Source organism: Arabidopsis thaliana (genome assembly GCF_000001735.4).
Source record: "Arabidopsis thaliana chromosome 1 sequence".
NCBI lineage: Eukaryota > Viridiplantae > Streptophyta > Magnoliopsida > Brassicales > Brassicaceae > Arabidopsis > Arabidopsis thaliana.
The window spans coordinates 12,130,818-12,144,122 of record NC_003070.9 but is presented as its reverse complement, the minus strand read 5'-3'; the positions used below and the strand labels follow the sequence as shown (position 1 = coordinate 12,144,122).

At 33.0% G+C, this 13,305-nt stretch overlaps 2 pseudogenes across 2 annotated transcripts; one reads left to right on the top strand and one right to left on the bottom strand.

Moving 5' to 3' along the window:
* Nucleotides 1-1,362: 1,362 nt before the first annotated feature.
* On the top strand, nucleotides 1,363-4,111 carry AT1G33460 (annotated as a pseudogene; the record flags this gene model as incomplete). Its single annotated transcript has 1 exon — nucleotides 1,363-4,111.
* Nucleotides 4,112-4,342: 231 nt separating this feature from the next.
* Nucleotides 4,343-4,895, bottom strand: AT1G33450 (annotated as a pseudogene; the record flags this gene model as incomplete). The annotated part of the gene is made up of 2 exons: nucleotides 4,343-4,660; nucleotides 4,731-4,895.
* Between the last annotated feature and the right edge of the window lie 8,410 nt (nucleotides 4,896-13,305).

Here is a 13,305-nt window from a genome sequence, read left to right as displayed (position 1 = left end):
ACCAATATTAAATTATAGCTCAAAAGAGTTTTTTTTTTTTTTTAGTTTACATATCCCTCAAAATAAGTTGAACTACTGAATATATTTAGCATTTTAACATTTTCACAAAAGTTGGTCAAAAAAATTAATATACCAACCTTTTAATTTTTTATTATCTTCATAAGAATCCATATTATGATTGCACACAAGTTGTGTAACTTATTTGTAAGACATCAAATGATTCATGCATATGCATATTTCTTAGAACATGATTTAATGTGTTAGCCTACATATTTATATGTAAATCAAATCAAATCTAAAATTGATTGATAGTTAGCAAAATATTTCAGAATTTTAGTGATTAAAATTATGCCGATTTACATTCATTTACAAAAAAAAATGAGCAAAATGTTACGAAAAAGGTAATCTTAGTTTACAAATAGTTTTTTTTTTAATATCATTATTCCTTCCTGTTTTTAACTATAACGCTTATTAATTTTCTATTCGTTAAAAAAAATTATGAAGAATTATTGGTCTTCGTTTACAAAAAAATTTACTGACTTACAGATTTTTCCACTATCTTAGTTTACAAAAAAATTATTGGTTTGTATCACTTTTCATGACAATCTAAAATCTAGTTTACTAATTTGGAGATAAATTCTACTATTCTAAATACAAAATTATGAATTCTACATTTTGAAGTAAACATTTACTGACTTACAGATTTTTCCAGCCAAACTTAATAAGATAGATAATGTATATGAAGAATTAAATTAAAAATTGGTTAATATAACACTTAAGTCTATAATTCTTCTTTATGAGATCTCACAACTACAACAAGAAAAAGTCGGTCCTATTATCTTCAGCCAAAAGTGATTTTTCTAAAACTAGATCAATCTTACAAAATCATGTTTTGTATTACAATGTTAGTATGACTGATTTTTGAGCCATAAATTATTTCGATTCTCAGCTTTCACCCCGGACTTTTGGGCCCTTAAATTTCCACCATCAACTTTCATATTCCTCAAAATTACATTATCTACTTTCGAATTCATGCTTAAACATACATTTCCAATTGAACCATTCATTTAACCGGGATTAACCACAAATCTGCGTTTACTGTACCGCGATTGCGATTAACCCGACTAATACCCAGACCCGTTAAGAAAACGACGTCGTTTTCATTTCGTTTAACTCATCAAAAAGAGAAAGAAAACGATGTCGTTTTCATTCTTCTTTAACTCTCAAATCGATTTGGTCGTTCTTCTTTAATCTCGACACTGTGAAATTAGGGTTCTTGAGAGAGAAAGACAAAAGGAGATTTGGGGTTTTCTTCTTCGATTCGAATTTCTGGGTCTCGATTTGGGTTTCGAATAGGGAGAAATGAAGAATTGGTGGGAGGAAGGATTGATTTACCAAATCGATCCAGATGACCCCGATTTCGAACCTCCAGAGAGTGACATTGAAGCCGACGATGGAAGTGATAGTGGTGATAGCGGAGTCGAGGAGGACGAAGCCACCGGAGTTGAGGGAGACGACGTCGGGATAGATGGAGACAGAGAATCTGATGGAGAGGAGAATAGAGAAGACGATGGTGATATAGCGTCTGATGGAGACATCAATCTAGAAGACGATGGAGACAGAGATGAAAGTCAAAAGAAGAGGACGAGAGAAGAGAAAAGAAAGGAGGAAGAGGCTGAAGAAGGTCAAAAGAAGAGGAGAAAACAGAAGAAGGATGAGCCGGAAGAAGATTTGGCCGAGAGGTTTGAGTTCGAGATAGAGGAAGCAGTAGCTATGTGGTATGATGAGTTAAAGATTAGAAGGAACGAAATACCAGAAAGTGATAATGAAGAAGAAGATCATGTGATCACTAGAGATAGGAAGATTAGGTTAGCTTCGGATGATAGGTTAGCTATAGGCAGAACATTCTTCACTGGTTTTGAATTCAAAGAGGTTGTCTTGCATTATGCAATGAAGCATAGGATAAATGCTAAACAAAATAGGTGGGAAAAAGATAAAATTAGCTTTAGATGTGCTCAAAGGAAGGAGTGTGAATGGTATGTCTATGCCTCATACTCTCACGAGAGGCAATTGTGGGTTTTGAAGACCAAATGTCTGGATCATTCTTGTACTTCTAATGGAAAATGCAAGCTGTTGAAGAGGAGAGTGATTGGTAGATTGTTTATGGATAAGCTAAGGTTGCAGCCTAATTTCATGCCTCTTGACATTCAGAGGCATATCAAGGAGCAATGGAAGCTAGTTAGTACTATTGGACAAGTGCAAGATGGAAGACTTCTAGCTCTTAAGTGGCTGAAAGAAGAATATGCCCAACAGTTTGCACACCTTCGAGGCTATGTGGCAGAAATCTTGAGTACAAACAAAGGATCAACTGCAATTGTTGATACCATTAGGGATGCAAACGAGAATGATGTCTTCAACCGGATTTATGTTTGTTTTGGAGCAATGAAGAATGCGTTTTACTTCTGTAGGCCTCTCATTGGGATAGATGGAACATTTTTGAAGCATGCGGTTAAGGGATGTCTGCTCACTGCTATAGCTCATGATGCGAACAACCAAATCTATCCAGTGGCGTGGGCAACTGTTCAGTTTGAGAATGCAGAGAATTGGCTCTGGTTTTTGAATCAGCTGAAGCATGACTTGGAACTAAAGGATGGCAGTGGCTATGTGGTCATATCAGATCGTTGCAAGGTTAGTATTATCTTATGTCTGATTATTTAATTATGTATAGATGATAGTGCTTTATAGATGCTAATGTGTTTGTATTTGACAGGGGATTATTAGTGCTGTCAAGAATGCATTGCCAAATGCTGAACACAGACCTTGTGTGAAGCATATAGTGGAGAATCTGAAAAAACGACATGGTTCATTAGATTTGTTGAAGAAGTTTGTATGGAATCTAGCATGGAGTTACAGTGATACACAATACAAAGCTAATCTCAATGAGATGAGAGCTTACATCATGTCTTTGTATGAGGATGTCATGAAGGAAGAACCAAATACTTGGTGCAGATCTTGGTTTAGAATAGGCAGCTACTGTGAGGATGTAGACAACAATGCAACAGAGTCTTTCAATGCCACAATTGTCAAAGCTAGGGCCAAGGCATTGGTGCCTATGATGGAAACAATTAGGAGACAAGCTATGGCACGTATAAGTAAGAGAAAGGCGAAGATAGGGAAATGGAAGAAGAAGATATCTGAGTATGTCTCAGAGATTCTGAAAGAGGAGTGGGAACTTGCTGTTAAATGTGAAGTGACCAAAGGAACGCATGAGAAATTTGAGGTTTGGTTTGATGGGAATTCTAATGCTGTGAGCTTGAAAACTGAGGAGTGGGATTGCTCTTGCTGCAAATGGCAAGTCACAGGGATTCCGTGTGAACATGCCTATGCGGCCATCAATGATGTGGGTAAGGATGTTGAAGATTTTGTTATTCCAATGTTTTACACTATCGCTTGGCGAGAACAGTATGATACCGGGCCGGATCCAGTTAGAGGGCAAATGTATTGGCCTACTGGTTTAGGATTAATAACTGCACCACTTCAAGATCCTGTTCCACCTGGGAGAAAGAAAGGTGAGAAGAAGAACTATCATCGGATCAAGGGTCCAAATGAGTCACCAAAGAAGAAGGGTCCACAGAGATTAAAAGTAGGAAAGAAGGGCGTAGTAATGCATTGCAAATCATGTGGTGAAGCAGGTCACAATGCAGCTGGATGTAAGAAGTTCCCAAAGGAGAAGAAGGGTAGGAAGAAGAAGAATCAAGAGATTAAGGTTTGTTTCTGTTTTAGGCTGCTGTTTGGTTAGCCATTTCGGTGCTCATGTTTGAATGTTGTTTCTGTTTTAGGAGGCTGGAACATCTCAGCCTACAATGGAGCTCCAAGAAACAACACATGGAGCTGATACAATCACACTCACTCAGAGAAGCAGTCAATGGGATCAATCGGACCAGTTGGACTAGTTCTAGTTCTCAATCCTCTTTTGTCTATTTTGGAACAATCTTAACCATCTTCATCCTCTTTTGTCTATTTTGGATGATGTATTATTCGGTTAATGTTTAGGATGTTCTTTATCCTCTTGAGGCTTTGTAGGATGATGTATTATTCGGTTAATGTTTAGGATGTTCTTTATCCCTCTTTTGTATGGATTCTTATCTATTCTTATGTTATGCATCGATTCACATTAGACAAAGACACATAAGACATAACATAGATAGATTCACAAACCCTCCATCGTTTAATCTCGACACTTACACAATCCAAAACAAAGACAAACATAGCCAAACCCTGACAAGCTTCAAAACAGAGACTAATCCAATACTACAATTTCACTCCAAAACCTCAACAACACCTACACTCTTCCCCAAAGCCATACAATAGATGCAACAATCACAACAGCAACCCCTACAGTCTTCAAAGCTGACTTTGCCATAACATGTCCTAGCTCTTCCACATTCTCCTTCATGGTCAAGAGTTCACCCTCCATCTTCTTAATCAGCTCTTCCTCCATCTGCTTACCGTTTTTATTAAGGAGCTCCATATTAGCCATCACGTTCATTCTGAGGTCACTAATATTCTCTGCAACTCTCTTACACTTCTCATTTACCATCTTAATTTCGTCCAAGAGAGCTTCATCAACCCATTTGAACAAGTGCTCTTCATTTTCTCTCTATAAAACAGAATTTCCAATCATTTACTCCTTCAATCAATCAAATATATCACAAAATCGAAATGTGTACCTTCATTGCTATCGCACAACGGTAGAATCTCCTGTATGGATTCTCCTTTGTTTTCGATGTGAATGTAATGATCTCTTCTCCACACCAACATTTCGAGGGGACACAAGGAGGACAGACACGAAATCCTGAACTGGAAGCGGATGAGTAGTAGCTGTTGGTGCTCATTTTCTTATAAAATTGTCGAATGAAGAACCCTAATCGACCAAATCGATTTTGCAGAAGAAGAAGAATGAAAACGACGTCGTTTTCTTTCTCTTTTTGATGAGTTAAACGAAATGAAAACGATGTCGTTTTCTTAACGGGTCTGGGTATTAGTCGGGTTAATCGCAATCGCGGTACAGTAAACGCGGATTTGTGGTTAATCCTGGTTAAATGAATGGTTCAATTAGAAATGTATGTTTAAGCATGAATCCGAAAGTAGATGATGTAATTTTGGGAATATGAAAGTTGATGGTGGAAATTTAAGGGTCCAAAAGTCTGAGAGTGAAAGCTGAGAATCGAAATAGTTTATGGCTCGAAAATCAGCCAACCTTAGTAGAACTTTAGATTATACGAGCCAGGTGTATAATTATAATGGAAAAGAAAAGAAAAAAAAAAGAGTAATAAAAGAGAAAAAGAGCAAAGAGACAGAGGTGTCTCCGCACGCCTTTAGGACTAAAAAAAAGCCTAACAACATTCCTTCCCCCACGTGGCCCACCTCACGTCATCATCATTTATCCCACAGCCTTGCATTGCTTTTTTTTACAGCTCATCGTGGAGCCCACTTTCAGATCTCAAATCATCATATTGGGCCTTATAATGACTACTCTGGGCCTGTTTTGATCGTTTTGGGCTTATTTAGAGTATTCTATTTTCTTTCCGAGAGCAGAATTTTTCTTTTTTCCTAGTAAAAAGTGAGGATCATAGGTTTTTTTTTGAGGAGCATAGAGTTGATGATAATTCTTAAATTGATCTCTTGCATGAACATAACTAAAGATCTTCTCAACTTGAATTATGTTCATGCAAGAGAGATCAACTTAAGAATTATGTCAACTCTATGATCCTCACTTTTTATTAGATTAGAGTAGGTGGAGATCATCATGTTTTGATGATAAAATTGTAATCTTTTTTCTCTAGTGAGATTTGAAACATTCTCACTCTATTTTCCTTCTCATAGTTGAAAGTCTCTTGTGTTTAAAGTTTAGCATTCAAATCTTTATGTTTAAGACATTACGTGAATGAGATTAGTAAATTCTATACTTAAGATCATGAGATTATATAAGACTCGACTCAAAACTCAAAAAGTTGAAAAATGAATTGTAAGATAATACAATTTTGGTGGCTACGTATTTTGTTGATTATTGTGTTTCTGTTGATGAAACATGATTCTACACTTGCATGGCTTAATCCTAACATTTGTGAGTGCAGAACTCAAATCTCATCCACAATAATAACAAAAATATTATTATACTTCTTATAAAAAGATTAAACTGTTTATAAATTCTCATAATCAAAAATAGGCAACTAATGCATAAAGCATCTTTTCACAACCTTTACGTAATTTATATAATTATGTAGATATCAATACTTTCGTTAATACTTCCACTGTTCCACACAATACTTAGTTGGATACTTGGATATATGTTATGACTTATGACATGTGATGTAATTTTCTTACAAAACATGTTGTTGTGTTTATAAAACTATTAAAAGTTGTTGTGGTATTAAGTATCTACATATACATTTTTGCAGCCATTTTGTAAAATAAATCCTGGAGTTGAGACTTATTTACAATGGTTGCCACTGGATTTTAATTATTTGTTTTTTTTTAATTAATGGTTTGAATTTTTTTACGGCAATTAATTGTGTAACAAACCAAAAAGATTCGAAATATATGGCAATCCTATATGTCACGCAAAACACAATAAATTATTTTCTCCTTATCTCACCTACAATATTCATTAAATCTTAAAACAACCAAAATTTGAACTATTTGAATTATTTGTATTAAATTTTGGCAATAAATTAAAACAAACATCGTGAAACAAACCAAAATACATTTACGATTCCGGAAAATGAGCAAACCCATTTATATGTGCACTTAAAAAAAAATCCTTATATTAGTTTGAATTTGTTTTTTGTTATTAATGGTTTGAATTTTTTTACGGCAATTAATTGTGTAACAAACCAAAAAGATTCGAAATATATGGCAATCCTATATGTCACGCAAAACACAATAAATTATCTTCTCCTTATCTCACCTACAATATTTACTAAATCTTAAAACAACCAAAATTTGAACTATTTGAATTATTTGTATTAAATTTCGGTAATAAATTAAAACAAACATTATGAAACAAACCAAAATACATTTACGATCCTAGAAAATGAGCAAACCCACTTATATGTGCACCTAAAAAAAATTCCTTATACTAGTTTGAATATTCCATGAAATTAAAAGTCCATAACTTTTTCGGCATAAAATCACAATCACAACTATTTCACAACTAATATTTAAACTTATAAAAAAATTAAAATATTATGAGACGAAAAATATAGCGGGACGGGTTTGCATTGATATGAAATATAGCAGAACGGATTTGGATTGATATAACACATGTTAAATATTTATTTTATTATTTTATCATCACCAATTTTTTTAATTACAACATTAATATAAAAGTATATAACCTTAATACTAAACTAAAACCTTAAAAGTTAATATTATTATATATATAAATAAAATATTTGGTCCGTGGTATACCACGGGTTAAATCCTAGTTAACACATAAAGATGTACAACCAAATAGGAACACTACACCACTAATCCCAAATATCTATTTTTCTTCTTAAATCTCTCGTCATCCTTTATTTTGTTTTCGTTTTGTCAACGCCATCTCCCTTTCTTTATATTTGTTAAATTTAATTGGTCTCTTATATTGAATCTATCTCTCTTAAAGTTAATTCCCTCTCCATGTCTCTCTTTCTTTATGTTGGAATATAACCACCGACTTTTCTTTGAAATTTTGACTAACGCAACTTTGTTGATTTCCTTTTTAGGTTAATCTTCAAGGAAAAACTAGTTCTTTATGTATATAACTGGCGTGATATATATAATACGGTGAAGAATGGCGAATTGCGGCCGTTAATTAGGGCTAACTTAATCTAACTAATTAGACGCAAAAAGTTGAAACGATTTTGTAAAAGAGATCCTTGCACCGAAGCTACATTTCACCAAAATGCTTATTCGGAAATATATATATACCTTTAATTAATTAGACGGATATGCAAGATAAAGATTTCGACTTGGTTAGTGACTATCCGTATATATACATATTATTAGCCTCTAACCAGGGCCCTTTCCAAGGACAATAAGATGACACATTCGCTTTGGACCTAAATTTTAACGAATTAATATGTATACCGTAAAAGAAAAGAAAAATACATTATGAAGTTTCCAAACCGTAATTGTTTTTGATCTCATGCATAAATATCAGGGTCGGCCATGTCTATAAAACCACAACAATGAAAGTTTCCAGTAAGGGGTACGTATAAATGTTTCTTAGGTCTCATTTCTAAGAAATATTACAAAATATAGTTTTTTTAATACAAGTATTTGCATCTCAATTTTTTTTAAAATACCACATTTTCACAATCCGGGTTCAAACTTGATATCTGTATAGTTAAAGAAAGTTTCTATTTTATGGTACACCATATAAATGGATGTCTTATATTTTTTATGTTAATCTTCAAGGATAACTAGTTCTTTTATAACAAAAGGTAAAATATGTAATGTGAAGAGTGAAGATTAACGAGTCTTGCATCCGTTAATTAGGGCTAGCTTAATCAAACCGACGCAAAAAGTTGAAAAGATTTTGTAAAAGGGACTCACAAGTCACAACAACAACAAAGCTCCAAAATGTTTATACGAAGTTATATATATAAAACTTTATAGAAGTCAAAGATTTTCTTAGGTCACATTTATAAGAAATAGTTTTTTTTTTTTAATCCGTTAAGATACTCTTATGCCTGGTCCATATATTTTAATGGATTGGAGCCATATAATAGGGTTTTGACAAACTATAGAAAATTTCTCCAATTGGTTATCTATACCATTACAAAACCGAAAAGTTTAATTATAGAAGTGAGAGGGAGCTAAAAAAATCAAAAGGCTCAATATAATGCTGGCCATTACCATTACAATTTTCACACCAAACACAGTCCCCTTCATCACGCTGCATCTCTAAAGGCTAAAACTAAGGATGGGCAAAAGTCATGTCCCGTCCCTTTTTGTTCTATTCCTTTTTACCAAATATCTCGTTTCAGATAATGTATATGCGTTTCCGCTTAAGAAATGACTTTTAATTTTTGACATTTCTTAAATAAAAAGAATTTAATATAAAATAAGAAAAATGAAATGAAAATCAAGACTTGTGGGTTTTGAGAGTGGAACATGACTCGTTATGTGTGTTTAGGTAAAAGAATGAGTCCTAGTATCTACGAAACTTGTTAGGATTCTCGTTGGTTACGATAGACACATTAAGTCCCAAATACTTGTTTTCTATATGTCTCAGAGATTAGTCTTGTGAGAATTATTTTAGAAGTTATATTTGTCAAATTAATTTATATTTTTAATAGTTAAGGTGCATTTCCTTTAGAATTGCTTTCTGTTTCTGTATGAGTTTAAGAGCATTTGAACTATGGAATTTGATTGGCCTTAATTCTCGTTCATAATCATTTTTATATGCTCGTCCTAGATTTCAAATAACAATGGAATAAAAACAAAACTTTTTCAAATGGCATGAATCTCGTTTCTAGCTAGTTTCCGTTTTCTTGTATCATCCATCTCCTATAAAGTTTTTCAGATTTTGTTCATTATAAAATAAAATAAAAGAAACAAGGTCCACCAAATTTTATAAAGGTTTTATCTTATATAAAGTTTCTTCCTCTCCCGCTGATCGAGTTGTTGGGACTGTGCACGATATAAGGCTTTATACATAATCAAGTGGGAGCTAGAAAATGAATGTTTAGTGCAGAGTTGTTTCTAGAAAAGAGCTTATTATTAGCCAACCCAAATGCTATGAATATACAATCGATCGTCCAAATGAAAGAATTTATGAGTAAATTAAGTTCTAATTAAACTCGACCCGACAATACTGTGTGTACTTTTGTGTAGATATTACATTTAACCAGTGTTATATATGTTACAAGTTCTATATCTATCAATGGGAAAATGCTTCTCTCCTTTTAACTTATGTGGATTATAGTAATGTTTTGAAAAACGCATTGCTAACAGAGATACCTAAACTAACAAGCACGACCATTTGCTTCTAGGTCACGCAAATGTATACACACACACTCATTCCAAATATTATTTCATTTTCTGTTATCTCATCACTGTCTATCACGTTAAAGTTGTGTAACGTGTTAGCAATAGTGATTAGGATGGTGGAAGAAGATTGAAGCCAATGTTTATCAAATATAATGGCATAGTTGACCACCAATCGTGACTTGTTATACTAGTTGACCTTGACCACCAATCATGACTTTTATTTATACAACACAATACACAAAGGCAAGCTCCAATATCAACTTCGTTCACCTTTTTGTTGTTGTATAGTTGGAAGCACAAGCGTTACATAGATACAACACTAAAAGTAATACACTAATAGAGTGAGAGTGGAGTGGTAGGGCAAAAGATGGGGAGAAAATGAATAATGATGAGAAAATGTCAACGCAGTTTCAGCTGAAGAAGAATTATTCTTCACTTAAACACTAAACAAAACCGACCATCTACTGTTCTGTTTTTTTTTTTAATCACCACTCGATTTGTCTAACCAATTATGATATTTATTTATCTACACATGAATACGAGCGCAAGTGTGTGAGTCAATGAGACTATAAGAGTACATGTATGTATATAACTATAAGGATGTGTAGACGGGTAGTTGCTTACGGTTAAGATACAACTATAGTTTGATCCAAAAAAAGAAGATACAACTGCGTATGTTAAAAAATATTGTCGCCTTTTAAAACTTATCGTGAAAATACTAAGATATTCTGTAAAAAAAAAAGAGAGATATGAGACAAATCTAATATTACATGCTGGTCTTGGGTCTTGAAAATTACGGGTTTTAGTCCAAAACCTCTTGATATTCAAAAAACAAAAAGGAAAAATGGAGCATAAGTGCCGAAGGAAAAACATAAAAAGATATGAAGAAGAAACTTTAAATGGAAAATTCGATTAAGATACTGATTAAATGAAAAATATTCATAGATGACGATTGAATTCATAGAAGAAGAGAAATCATTATTATTGGTTGTAAATAGTTTTATTTGGTCGAATGGGAATATACATAATTGAATTTGGTCGCATATGCACAAAGGCATTATGGATGTTTAAATTGTTAGTATGTCATGCCAACAAAAGGGTTTATAGTGAACGAAAATAAATGTATATAAACGGCTTGAGATTAAAATAGAAAAGATCAAGGGAAGGTCATGTAGTTGATAGTGTGCATTCTATTGTAGATTTAGTGAAGTTTTGGGGTACAGTTGTATCCATTACATAAGTTTATACATCAGAGAATATGTCACACGTCTCTTCATTCGTTTTCAATTCATATCCCCTTTTGTGATGCTTGCTTGGATTGGACTTCACTGATTTGACTATTATAAGTATAGTGTAAAAGTAGCTTTCTTCTTCTAGCCATTTTTACAATTTATATAGAAAGGTAGTGGGGACCTGTCTAGATGAAAAGATTCATGTTTGGTTTTGAGTAGTAGACTAAATAAAACAGTTTGTCCCTGGTTGCATTTGACTTCTGTTTGGTTAGCCGTTTAAATTTGATTGGTTTTGGACGAGTTTTCTAGGAAATGTCGAATAGGTTCGTTCCACATCTAAAGTTAGAAAGTAGCGGAAACTTGAACAACTAACTTAGTATTTTGGTCGATCATTTGTTTTGTGTATGCAATGAGAAATATGGAATCAGATGTAATAATTGTTTGATTATGCGGTCGGTAGAGCATCACTTCATGCAAACCAAATTCCAATTAGGTAAGCACAATAAGCTGTATAATATACATATCATGAAAGTTTCGGTCTTATCAGTTTGTGCATGTATATAAGAAGTAATTAGTTTCGCCTACAAGATATGCGATATCGGGCCTAATAAATATCATAAAATGCATGATATTTTATTTGAATAGGTATGGTTTCATCTAAAGGATACAAGCCACATGGAACCATTTGTCTCAAACGATTTCCTTATTCATCTTTCTCTAATCGACACATGGAAAGATACCTACCTTATCATTTCTTATTTTCGGTTTAAATATTTCTCATCCGGCTTTCACAATATCTATATGACGTTATGGTTAAACACATATGCTTCTTAATTATCAACCTATGTACCTAACAAAAGAAATATAAATAGCAGAATCACTTGGAATAATCATTTTCGAAAAAGAAGATCTGATCTACTTATTGTCATGGGAATGGTATGGTCGGGATGGGGATATTTGTAGTGCCTCCAACTACATCTTGATTTGTCTTTCAAGACGAATAAAAAGATCCCACAAGCCTTGATCGATGAGTAAAATATTATTATAGTCTCACGTATGCCACTTTGCATTCCCCACACGATACTAATAGCATGAGGTTAACCTAAGAAGTAGAATATATCAACATATTTTCAACGATTAATTTCTGATAAAATTTTAACAATTAAATTCCAACAATTAAATCATCAGAAGTTTTCAAAAATTTATAAGGAAAGTTATCAATAAATTTTCAACAATTAAATTATCATTAAATTTTTATGAAGTTCCAACAAATAAGGCGTCAGAAATTTCTCAAACGTTTTCTTGAAAACGTTTCAACAAAGTTGCAATAAATATGTTATTAGTAGTTTTTCATAAACAAACATTGAGAATTGTTGAATATTTGTGACAAATTATCAATGACATTCCAACAAAATATATGTTGGAACAATTCGTTAAAAACTTCACCGTAAATTCCAACAAATGTCAAACAAAAAAATTATCAGAACTATCCAACAAATTGGTCATATAATTATTCAATGGAAACGTTTCCAATAAATTCGTGATAAATGCAGATTTCCAACGATCATATTCCAACAAATATATGTTCTATTGAAAATTTATTGGAAACATATAATTCTTACAAATTAACCGCATAGATAGCTGTTGGAATTAAGCTTTTTTCTTGTAGATCAAATTGAAAATATTTTTCACCACATCCATCATTTTCTTGATTTATTGTATATAAATATGTACATTAGATTTCTAATTACTTTATCAACTTTTGTGAAATCCATAAAATTTTCTTAAAATTAAATTATGATGATATTGTAAACTTGATTAGTTCTTTTAATGTTAAGTTTCTACTAGTACTGACGGAAAGGGTTGAACTCACATTGATGGGAAGGGAAGATCGTCAAAGATTGTCATCATAATCAAATCGCAACTATATATATTCAGCCGTAAATGTCAAGAAAACATTGTAGTAAACAATAGTTTATGCCCCAGAGCCACAGGCCAAAGTTGAAATTTTCTTGTAATGATGATGATGATG